This window comes from Bolinopsis microptera, chromosome 9, assembly GCF_026151205.1.
Source record: "Bolinopsis microptera isolate Bmic1 chromosome 9, MBARI_Bmic_1.0, whole genome shotgun sequence".
In the NCBI taxonomy this organism is placed as follows: Eukaryota; Metazoa; Ctenophora; class Tentaculata; order Lobata; family Bolinopsidae; genus Bolinopsis; species Bolinopsis microptera.
In genome coordinates this window covers 4,270,594-4,282,609 of record NC_087080.1, presented here as the reverse complement: position 1 = coordinate 4,282,609, position 12,016 = coordinate 4,270,594, and the positions used below count along the sequence as shown (strand labels likewise).

Sequence of the window (12,016 nt, the reverse complement as noted above, 5' to 3'; positions counted from 1 at the left end):
TGGATGTGCAGTGATTGCTGTAGTACAATAGAAGATAGGTATTGCCCATTTCCAAGCAGCCAAAGATATGATGATTCAGATAAATTCTATGATACAAACAACCAGGAAGATGTCACCATAGCTAAATTCTCTTCAATACTTGAAGACTGTAAGCGTTACACAAAACAAGAACTAGCAAACTCAATCAGCAAACTTTTTCCTGAGAAAAATAAAAATTCTGCTTATCTGCCCGCTCTGTTTTGCAATATAGATGGGTTTGCTAGTAATTTTGACAGCTTTTTAATAGAACATAAGACCCTCCCGTGTAATTTTGATGTCATTGGATTGGCTGAGACCAACATCGATCCAAGCCAACAAGGCTTATACCAAATCCCCTCCTATACAACATTTTGTCAAGTACCATTCCCTGATAAGAAAAAAGGAACAGGAGTATCCTTATATGGTCAAGTTCGGAGACAACCTGTACATTTTTTACTTTTTTAGAAGTGTGTGGTGAAGCCAGCTCAACACAGAATGAAACTCCCTGATTATATGGCTGACAAGACATTTTTCAGGACTTTCTTTGAGTAAAAAAAGAAAATTAAAAGGTTGAACGGTTGAGCAGATACAGGTGGTATTAAACAAACCCTTAAAAGGTGGAGATTTAAGGTGGAGACTGGCTCTGGTTGAAGAAACTTTTGATTAAGGTCGAAAAGGTTATTGGTAACACAAACTACATCAAATTTGCAATCTGATGGTTTTATCAATATTTTATTTAAGTGCTCAACCGAGGTGGAGAAATTAAATGCACTTTTCAAAGCTGCTCAACCGGGGGTGGAGAAAGGTTTAGAGAGTTCTAGGTTAGCTAGAAAGTTGCGTCTCGGCCTTTTCTACTTCCCGTTCAATTTTGTTTTTTCCATTGACGCTCAACAGGGTGGAGATCTTTCATTAAGAAACAGTAAAAAGCCTGTCAAACATGCCTAAATTCATTGGTTTTATCACTAATTCTAATCTGCTCTGTTAACTGCTACTGTAGGGGATCATAAAACTGTTACCCCTTCTGTCTTAAAGCAAAGTGTTCTAGCAAATGAAAAAACTATCAAAGTTGTGAAAAGGTGCTCAACAAGGTGGAGAAATTGTTGATTAAACATTAAAACATTACAAAATGCATTAAAACTGGCCCCACCGGGTTGAGTTAAGCTTTGGTAGTTGATTTCTGGAAGAAATAACATTGGGTGACCCTTTAGCATGTATACAACTCATCAAACTAGCCATCAACCACTCAACCACGGTGGAGAACCTTGAATTCTGAGGTCAAATTTACGCCCAAATTTGTCAAATTTGAGTCTCCACCTATGTTGAGTGTACTTTTCAGCAAGGATGCCTTGTAATATGAGTTGGTAGATGATTTAGAATCATTGGTATTGCAAATGGACTGCCACAGTCACTCTACAGCTCCTAAACTACAGAATAACAGATTTTGAACTGCATGTTATGCTGTCTCCACCTCGGTTGAGCCGATTCTGAGGATCCTATTCTATGAAATATGATTGGTATAACCCATAATATTAAATATTAGGACTTTGGAGCAATTAAAAAGCATGAGAGGGTTAGTTCTAGTCACTTATATTAGCTCATGTAGTCAGTGAGCTGCTCCACCTGTGTTGAGCAGACAAACCTGCTCAACCGGCACTTTTTGAGTACCCACCTGTCTTACGTAACTTTAAATTGTGAAATTTGGAGTAAATATTTTTTTCATAGGTGATTTACAGCTCCTTTATTTTTGTAATTTTCAGGTGGCCACTGTCTCCACCAAGGTTGAGTTATTTAAATTTTGAACCCAGATATCATTATAGAAAGGTTAGGAGTATAATATCTGAAGAGCCTGTACCCCTTGGACTGTCAGAGGAATTATAATTAATTTTACCGTTTATGGCAGTGAAATGAGTGTAATTAGTGACTGATTTTATGTACAGGTTGTCTCCGAACTTGACCATATGTCTCTGATCGCCTGAATGCTGTAGTAATCGAAAATCTATCTCACTGTACAAAAGATATTGAGTGCTTATTTGTTGAAATTACTCTTAGCTCGGGTGATAAACTGACATATGGGGTTGCTTATCGTCCTCCAAATGGCTGTAGTGAGACCTTTTGTCAAACTCTTGAGGATATATCTAAGCAGTTGGCTGGTAAAAAGTTCCATATTCTTGGCGATTTTAACTCTAACCTCCTCAATGTACAAACCTCCAGCCAGCTATTTGAGGACACGTTACTTCGTAACAATATGTATCCTACTATATCACTTGCTACCCACTTCCGTCCTAACTGTAAAAACTCATGTATTGACAATATCCTCACATCAGAGATAGATCATGTACTTCTCTCCGGTGTATTGGATGATAGGATTGGTGACCATGCCTTTATATTCACCTTCACGTCAATTCCTACCGAAAACAGTACTGAAAAACTTAAACATGTTCGCTACTATGATTATTCAAGTTCCAAACTCACTAATTTTGTTAATGAACTCGAGGTGAAGGTGAATGACTTGACTCCCTCGGTAAACTTCAATGAGTTCTTGGACTGCTTCAATGAAACACTTGATAAACACTGTAAGCTTGATGTACCAAAAGTTACCAAAAGGACTCCCAAACTCAACCCGTGGATTACCGATGGAATCATTGTCTCAGTTGAAAGAAAACATGAACTCTGTAGAGACTGGTCAAGCACTGTAACAAATAGAAACCCTGAGGGTAATGTACTGCTCTATAAAGTCTTCAGTGACTACCGAAGAATGCTTAAAAGTATTATCAAGGTCGCCAAACGATCGTACTACTGCAATGAAATCCATAAAAATATAGAAAACAGCAAAAAAACGTGGCAGATAATCAATGAGCTCAGGGGCAAGAAAAAGAAGCAAACTAAGCCTCCCTTTATCATAAACAACGAACGAATCATGAATCGTAGAGTCATAGCCAATGGATTCAACTCTTACTTTGTTTCTATTGCCCTAAGCTCAATGAAACACTTAGTAGCAGTGAGGCCTCTGGTTTACCAATTCTCCCTATAAAAACATTCTATGATTTCCTTGGAAAGACTAATGAAAAATCGATTATGTTAGAAGACTGTACACCTTATGAGATAACGGAAATAATAAAAGGATTTGAAAATGGAAAAGCAAGTGATATTCCTGTTAGTGTAATCAAAAGATCATCTCACGTAATTACACCGATCCTTAGTCGATACATCAACATCTTAATGTCTAATGGCACGTTCCCCGACGTTCTAAAGACTGGTAGAATAACTCCTGTATTTAAGAAGGGAAACCCTGAAGAGATAGAAAACTACCGCCCAATCTCTACTCTCTCTATATTTGGTAAAATCTTTGAAAAGATCATTTACTCAAGAATATATTCGTTTGCTAGCTCACAGGGTATAATATCTAAAACACAATTTGGCTTCAGGCAGTCACACTCTACTTCACATGCAGTTAATCACTCAGTAAACCTTATAACTGAATCTCTAAAACTTAAGCATCATGTCTTAGGCATATTCATAGACCTTAGCAAAGCTTTTGATACAATAGATCATGGTACATTACTTGTAAAATTACAGGGCTATGGGATACGTGGGGTGGCAAATGATCTTATAAAAAGTTACTTAACAAATAGATCACAATATACTGAAGTTGTTGGTGAGAAATCTGACGCCTTGAAAATACAGTTTGGAGTCCCTCAGGGTTCGATTCTTGGACCTCTCTTATTTCTCCTATATATTAATGATATCGCCAACAGCTCCAGTTTGGGATCATTTGTCACCTTCGCTGATGACACCAATATATTTGTGACTGGGAAATCTAAAAAGGAGGCATATATGCGTGGTAATTCTCTTTTAGCTAGTTTATATTCCTACATGCGAGCAAACAAACTCCATGTCAACTTGTCTAAATGCTGTTTCATTCACTTTAAACCAGCATCGTCCTCCCAGACTGACAATAATTCTGAATATACTCTAACCATTGATAACTTTCCAATAAAACAAGTTACATCTGCTAAGTTTCTGGGAGTCGTCATCGATGAAAAGCTAACCTGGGAAGAACATATAAAATCACTTAGGCGTTCTCTCAGCCATGCAACATCAACTCTCTGCCGCCTACGCTGCTCCCTCCCAGATTTCTTACACCGCCAGTTGTATTACACTCTATTTGAATCACACCTCTCCTATTGTATCACGGTTTGGGGTGGGGCAGCCAAAACTCGTATAAGTTCTGTATTCAAAGCACAAAAATATTGTCTCAGGGTACTGTTTGGCGACAGGGAGGCATACCTAGATAAATTTAAGACCTGTGCTCGTGCTCGACCGTTTGGCAACCAAAATCTGAACAAAAAATTTTTCTTGAAAGAGCACACGAAACCTTTGTTCAAGGAACACGGAATACTTGCCGTCCAAAACATGTACACTTACCATTGTTTCCTTGAGCTCTATAAAATCATGAAATTCCGTGCTCCGATTTCCCTCCATGAAAATTTCACCTGCTCAAGTAGGAAACCCACCCTTATACTAAGCCAAGCAGACCCCCCTGACAACTTCAATAGCAGAACGACTCGTATTTGGAACGTAATTGTGCCTAAGCTTGGTATACGTGACTACTGTCTAAGTGTGGCCTGCCTGAAGTCTAGGATGAAGCAATCACTGCTCGTCAACCAGCATAACCATGCTGATCTTGATTGGACAAACAAAGATTTCGAATGCTCTAATCTAAATTTTGACATTAAGTCTACCCTAGGGTCCACACATCCAAAATGATTATCTTGAAATTGAAAATTAGCTGGGTGTGCATTTTCCTTTGTCTTACTAACGTGTGTGAGCGCAGTGTAGTGAGAAAGTGTTTTTAACAGATTTATTATTAGACTTAGGATTATGATTTTTAATATATTACATTGATATAAGATTTATTTTTGATAGGTACTTAATAAAGTTGATGAATTTCCCTCCCTATTAAAATTTTAAACCCATTTAGTGAAAATTGATAAACGAAGATCTAGATATTGATACATATTATAACCAACATTGCTTATATTCTGCCTTGTAAACAAAGAGCAAATCTTCTTAATGCCTTCTTCCTGTCCTCAAACTAAAACTTCATCCTATTAAAGTAAAGGCCAGTTGTTACCACAAGCTATTATACCGTCCCTCTCAAAAACATGCCTCAGCCTCCATCAAAAACAATTTTAGTTTTCAGTCCTTCTATACTAGTTTCCAAAAATCTACCGAGCTAGTGTTCTGGTGTGCACAAAAGCCCCTAAGCCCGTGCATTCCTTGCCCCGCTAGCTGCCAGTCCTTGACAAACTTCCAATAGCAAAGATCAACTAGTCATTTACAAATTGAGCACTATACAATTTTAATTGTTTTAAATATTTGACTTTGTAAAATGAGCTAAAACATTGATTTATTAGTTTCATTGATTTATTAGTTTCATTTCATTGACTAATAACGATAGACTTATCACTAATGTCGTTTCTGAGAAGACAGAACTATCTGATCACAACCTGATCGATATCATGTTTGCATGGAACCCGCTTAGTTCTGAAGAATCAGCTATTCCAAAGTTTGATGAGAACTCCTTCAGATCATTAGATTTCAGCAAAGCAGACTGTGAAGTTCTGAAACAGAAACTGGATGAAGTGGAGTGGCCTACGATGCGAAATCTTTGTTCATTTGAAGAATTCCCCGCACTCTTTACGGATACATTATTTCAGATTTGCCAGTCATGTGTCCCCCAGAAGAGAGTCCCGTCAGGTCGCCCAAAGCATGTCAATGCATTAAGACGGAAGAAAGCACGTCTTAAAACACGTCTGGATGCACTCTTAGCTATGAACGGGAACCCAGTTCACATTAGGAATGTTAAAGATAAGCTTGCTCTCATATGCTATGATATAAAAGAGGCATTCCTTAACGAAATGGATAAAAAGGAAGATAAAGCGTTGGAAAAAATCAAGACCAACCCTAAATACTTTTATAGTTATGCCAAGTCCTTATCAAAAATCAAATTGTCAATTAGCATGCTGTTCAACAAACGTGATGAAATAATTGTTAGAATCTTAATTCTATTTGTAGCTTGTTTTTGTACTTCATATTACTAACCCTGTATCTCACTTTAGCAAAGGTTTAGTTCCAGTGATTGTATATACAGTGTTGGGGTAAAGGGACTCCAGAAGGCAGACAAGGCTCGACTCCAGACTCTAGTTGAAGTAACAGAAGAGAGAGGAGTGTCCAGTGTTTAGTTGACTCCAGACTCTAGCGAAGCAGAAGGGAGAGGAGTGACGTTGTCGACTCCAGACTCTAGCGTAGCAGAAGGGAGAGGAGTGACGTTGTTTTAGTGATCCCACAGATTCCAGTCGACAGATACTAACTGTGTTCTGTGACGTGGAAAGAGTGGTAAGTAGTTTATAGTTATAGTTTAGTAGTTTAGTCTAGGAGTTCCCGCTTCCTCTTTCACTTTCATTTATAGTTTCACGTGGATTACCTTTCACTTTACTCACGGTAGTTTTCCCCCAGGGTTTTTGTTTTATAGTTATCAGTTCCAGTTTTACTTGAAGTCCTCATCATTCAGAAGTCCCTCATATAGTAAGAAGAACATCATCATCAGGAGTAGTAGTTTTAATTTAATAATAGTTTAATCTAATAGTAAAAAAGACATTGTTTAGTTTAGTATTGAAATGTGTTTTAACTATTAGTCAGAGCAGAGTAGTGTGAGTTACTGAGTCACACCATATCAATCATTCACTATTTAAGAGAGTACATTGTAGAGTAACAAGGTTACTTTTGACACAAGATTTGTATAACCTCTTTATTCATCTAATTTGTATTTATAATAATTGAGTATTATTTGTTATTTAATTAACCCAAGAACAGGGTTCCAACAATAATCACTGATCCTAAGTCAATGGCAGATCTTCTACAAGAGCAATTTAGCTCTGTTTTCAGTGATCCAGATTGTCCCGATGTTCAAGATCCCCAGTTCATGGCAGCAGATATAACGCAACCACTAACTGACGAAGATTTTGTTATTTCTGATGAAGACATCATATCGGCTATTTCTGCAATCTCACCCGATTCGGGTTGTGGACCAGATGGAGTGCCAGTTTGTCTTCTCAAGACATGTGCTCAAGAACTGTGCCAACCCATTAAACGTAAAGTGTTCATTTTCTATGAATTTCTTTTTGAGATGCCCAGAGAGGCATTATTTATAATATAATTTATAATATATATATATAATATATAATTATCTGGACGGAATCATACACCCTGGGTCTTGTACCCAAATTCTATAAGGAGACACACATTTCTCCTCTCTACAAAAAGGGAAACCGGGCACATGCAGTGAACTACCGTCCCGTTGCCCTCACCTCACACATCATCAAGATCTATGAGCGCATTCTACGGAGCACCATGGTCAAGTACTTAGATGAAAATGAAATTTTGTGTGATAATCAACATGGATTTCGTTCGGGAAGGAGCTGTTTGACTCAGCTTCTTAGCCACTTCGACGACATCATGAGTGGCCTTTTGAGTGGGTCAGATACTGATGCAATATATCTAGACTTTGCGAAGGCCTTCGACAAGGTGGATCATCGTCTTCTCATTGATAAATTGCAAAAGTATGGATTTAACGGAAGGATTCTTAAGTGGCTGGAGTCGTTTCTGTCGGACCGTCATCAACATGTTGTTCTGAACGGGGTGTCTTCCTTCGCAGCCTTGGTTATCAGTGGAGTCCCCCAAGGAACCGTTCTTGGACCCCTCCTTTTTATACTCTTCATAAATGACATGAAGCTTTGTGTTACTGGTTCAATTATAAGATTCTTTGCTGATGACACCCGTATACTGAAGCACATATATACAGAACAGGATGTTATCGTTCTTCAGCAAGATCTCGACCATGTCATTGCATGGGCCAAACGTAATAACATGGTTTTACATGAGGATAAGTTTGAGCTCCTAGTTCACCGGGGGAATCCTAATGAGAGTCTGTATGAGCTGCCTTTTGTATGTCAAACACAAACATACAAGGTGTCAGGCGGTAATATGCTCTATCCTACAGACCAAGTTAAGGATCTTGGGAGTTATAGTGTCTTCTGATATGTCGTGGTCACATCATGTCAGTTCTATGGCATCTCGAGCTAGAAAAGTGGCAGCCTGGGTGCTCAGTGCATTCAAGTGCAGAAATAGAATAACAATGTTGACACTTTACAAGTCACTTATCCGAAGTCATTTAGAGTACTGCTGCCCTCTGTGGAATACCAGTAAAATCTCAGACATCCAACAGATTGAAGGAGTACAGCGTACTTTCACCTCAAGGATTTGGGGTGTTCAACATCTTGACTATTGGCAGCGGCTCCAAGCACTAAATCTAATGTCGATGCAAAGGAGGAGAGAGCGTTATATTATCATCCACATGTGGAAAATCTTACATCAACGCTGCCCAAATGACCTTGGGATTCTTTTTTCTACTCCATCAAGACACGGAATCAAGGCCACCATTCCAAGTCTCAGCAAGAGCAGTACTCAACGTCAACAGTCATTGTATGATGGTTCATTTGCAGTAATGGGGCCACGTTTATGGAACACCATTCCATCAGATCTTCACCTCATTGAAGACCCACTGCTGTTCAAAGCAAAACTATCAGCATTTCTTAAACCGTTTCCAGATAACCCACCTGTGAGCAATTTCAGCTGCCCTAATGGAAATTCTTTGCTGGACTGGAGTATGAATAAGGCAGCAGCGATGCTGCAAGGGCGGTCGAACTTTTCGATGACCCAGTTGAGGAATCTACGAATCTCTCCAAAGTATCCAAAGTAAGTAACCGAAGAGACATTACACTGATGTGTAACTTAAAATACATCTAGCGAATCCTTGGCTACCTCCCTACGCTGAGACAAGGGTAAGTGAACCCTTGATTGAGAACAAACACTTTATCCATAACGGTAGAATAACTATAGGAGTGTACTTATCCTGTATGTACTTACCCTGGATAAACTTACCCGGTTACTACTCCTATATATCATATTATTTGATTGGTATTCGATTTCTGATTATTTCCCTAGGAATATGATTATTATATCTCAATTTGGCTTTAGATAGGGTGCCCCGCTAAAGGAACTGGATTCTTCCAGGAAGCATCCCGTGCACAGAGCTTGGTCTACATATATATTAAATTATTAACAATTCATTCTGTATGTGCACGAAAATTTATTTCAATCAAAAACCCTGAATGAACTTACCCTGGATGAAGAGAATAAAAACTACATGTGATCTCAAAATTTATTTGCTAGAGACGAAGAATGTGAACGTAGGGATAACGTAGGGAATTAGGAAGAATTCATATAAGGTGGTAATAGTTGTGTCGCAACTCTTGAATTAAACTTACAATTTAAATTGGTTAAGCTTCGATCCTTAATTAAGACTTTGATTTCGATGGCAGCACCAAGGCATCGGGCAATGTCGGAAAAAAGTACGCCCAGGACTTAGAGGATTTGAGACCATTTTTTTATACAATTAAGCAGTGGTCGTAAAAAATAACAGAATCTGAATCTTACAGAGGTGCTAAACAAGAAAAAACACGACCCTATGTCCGAGGATTTTCGAGTTTGATAAAATTTGACATTTCTGGTTAACAATATCCAAGTCGAACGATAGTCTAATGTTATTGACTTCATGTGGATGAGGTGATAAATAAGAAGGTCTGAAATTATTGCAAGCAGAAAAACGATCGCGATATACGATCATGCATTAAGAGCAAAATATTAGCTTCGAAGGCATCGGAAGTCAGTTCAAGCTAACTTATGTTGCTGAAATATCTCTTCAACTTGAGTGAAAGTCCATCAGCAGGGAACAATTGAAGGACAACGTTTCTCATTGCTGTTAGAAATTATTCAAGAAGAAACGTTCACCAACACTGTGTGTCTTGGGGGAATATTCACACCCAACTTAAGATTAGATGATGAATTGAAATAACTAAAATTCATTTCATGATCATGGCGAATCACACTTTCAGTAATATTTGAAAGTGATGTGCGTTACGTGAATGGTATACTCCTCAGATTTAAGGTGACCAACTACCAATACAAGATGCCGGTTTAAGAAAAACATTTAGTAAATATTTTTGTATGCCTGATCCGTTGCGCGGCATCCTTCTATTATATTGACTGTTGACTGATACGATTAATAAAAATCCCAATATTGATTATTTTTACCTACAACCTAGCCATGAGTCTACGCGTCGCGTGCTACTGCAAGCGAAAGGGCTCTGGATATAGCAATTGACTATATGATATGATTGAATGCTCAAAATTATATGTTATATTTGATATTTCTTACCTGGGGACCCCAGGCTATTATGTTCCATGTTCATAAACATAAATTGCAATAGAGATTCGGCGGATTAGAGAATTCGGCGGAATGACAGGCTGAGCGGGGCCCAGTAATTGTTTCACAAGTAGAATTCATCGGCGGTCGCGTGCAACTATAAGCGAAATCAGGACTCTGGTTAGAGCAAGGATTTGTCAGTTTAAAGCGTACTCAAAAATTTTTTAATTTTTAATTTTTACAAAAGGGCCGTGGGCATAAAATATTAGTACATAGTAAGAAATGCACGATAAAAATAGACTTGCTCGAATTTACAAAATTTGTGTACCATTTGCCATTGTTTGTTGTTTTTGTAAGTTTATAACCTACCAAAATGGGCGTGATTAGATTTCTTAGATGCTTATACTTTTTTCATGATTTATGAGTAAGCTACGTAGAATTGTGAAAGTGAGTATATCAATGTATTTTACACTGATTTCAAATAAGAGCTACTACACATAAGCTATTTTTGACGAGTTATGAGCAAATAACCATATTTATTTGACTATTGTTAATGGTCTGGCCCGGCGCGCGCTACTTCGAAGAAAATTAGACGAGTAACATCCGTTTGTAGCGCTATGCACTACTGGGCCGCGCCGCGCATCTTCTCGCAACCGTATGCAGATCGGCGAAATGCGAAGGATTGACATCGTTAATCAAAACATCCGTCAAATATTTTTCAGACAAGCACACGTGACAGGCTTATAGAACGCTTGTAAAACGATATTTGAGCTGTTCATGCTTTTAGTTAGACTCGTCGGCAGTATAATATTTGCAATTTGGAACAAATATTTTAAGAGTATCACCCGTTACGTGGTTAATTGTTTTCTACAAAGTCAAGAGTGTGAACTTTTTCACATCATCAAATTTTTCATACCTTTTTATGTTAATTTAGGATGATCAGTGAGTTTCGCTTTGCTCTTATCAGAACGCAATACTTGCGTCACGCAGTTCGCGTGTACACATGGCTATGTGAAAGTTTCGCTTAGGTACCATATTTAATTTAATGACGCGCAGCTTTCCTGGACTGGGGGGGGGGCCAATACTGTGATTTTAAGCTAGAAAACTGCCGGAGCGCGGAGGCGAAATGTTTGTAAATTTTTAGTTGAAATTCAAGGTTTTCAAACATTTTTGTGAAAATTCAAGGTTTTTGATTTAAAATAGCAGAATTCAAGGTTTTCAAGGTTTTCGAGGTTGGCTGGGAGGACTGGCTTTGATAAACGGAAAATCATCAGAATATAAATTGTAGGTTTACAACCTACCATGCAGGACGCGCGCCGAATTGGACTCGTCGACGGTCAATATATGGAACAGGTATTTTACGAGTATCACCCGTTAAAATATAAAAAGAGATTTTGGAAGATTTTAATGTTTAAGAGAAGCTTTTCTGCTGTCTCCCTGACCGAAATTTCGCGGTTTTGACTGAAATTTTGACCAGTGACCAATCAGTGAGGTCGGTGAGAGTGACACAAGTCGCCATCAAGGTACTTGAAGCAGTGTATCCGGAGAAAACTTTGATGGAATGAAAATTTTGAAAATGTCCTATACTACCGGAAGGACATTTTCGAATTTCTGTTTTCCACGACCCAAATTTCAGTTTTGGCTGAATTTTTCTTGAATGACCATCTAGCT

General features: G+C 38.3%; 1 protein-coding gene across 1 annotated transcript in view; it reads left to right on the top strand.

Moving 5' to 3' along the window:
* The window catches only part of LOC134821097 (mitotic checkpoint protein BUB3-like), a 73,202-nt gene that overhangs the window by 2,826 nt on the left and 58,360 nt on the right, over positions 1-12,016 (top strand). The gene's annotated exons all lie outside the window — the stretch shown is intronic.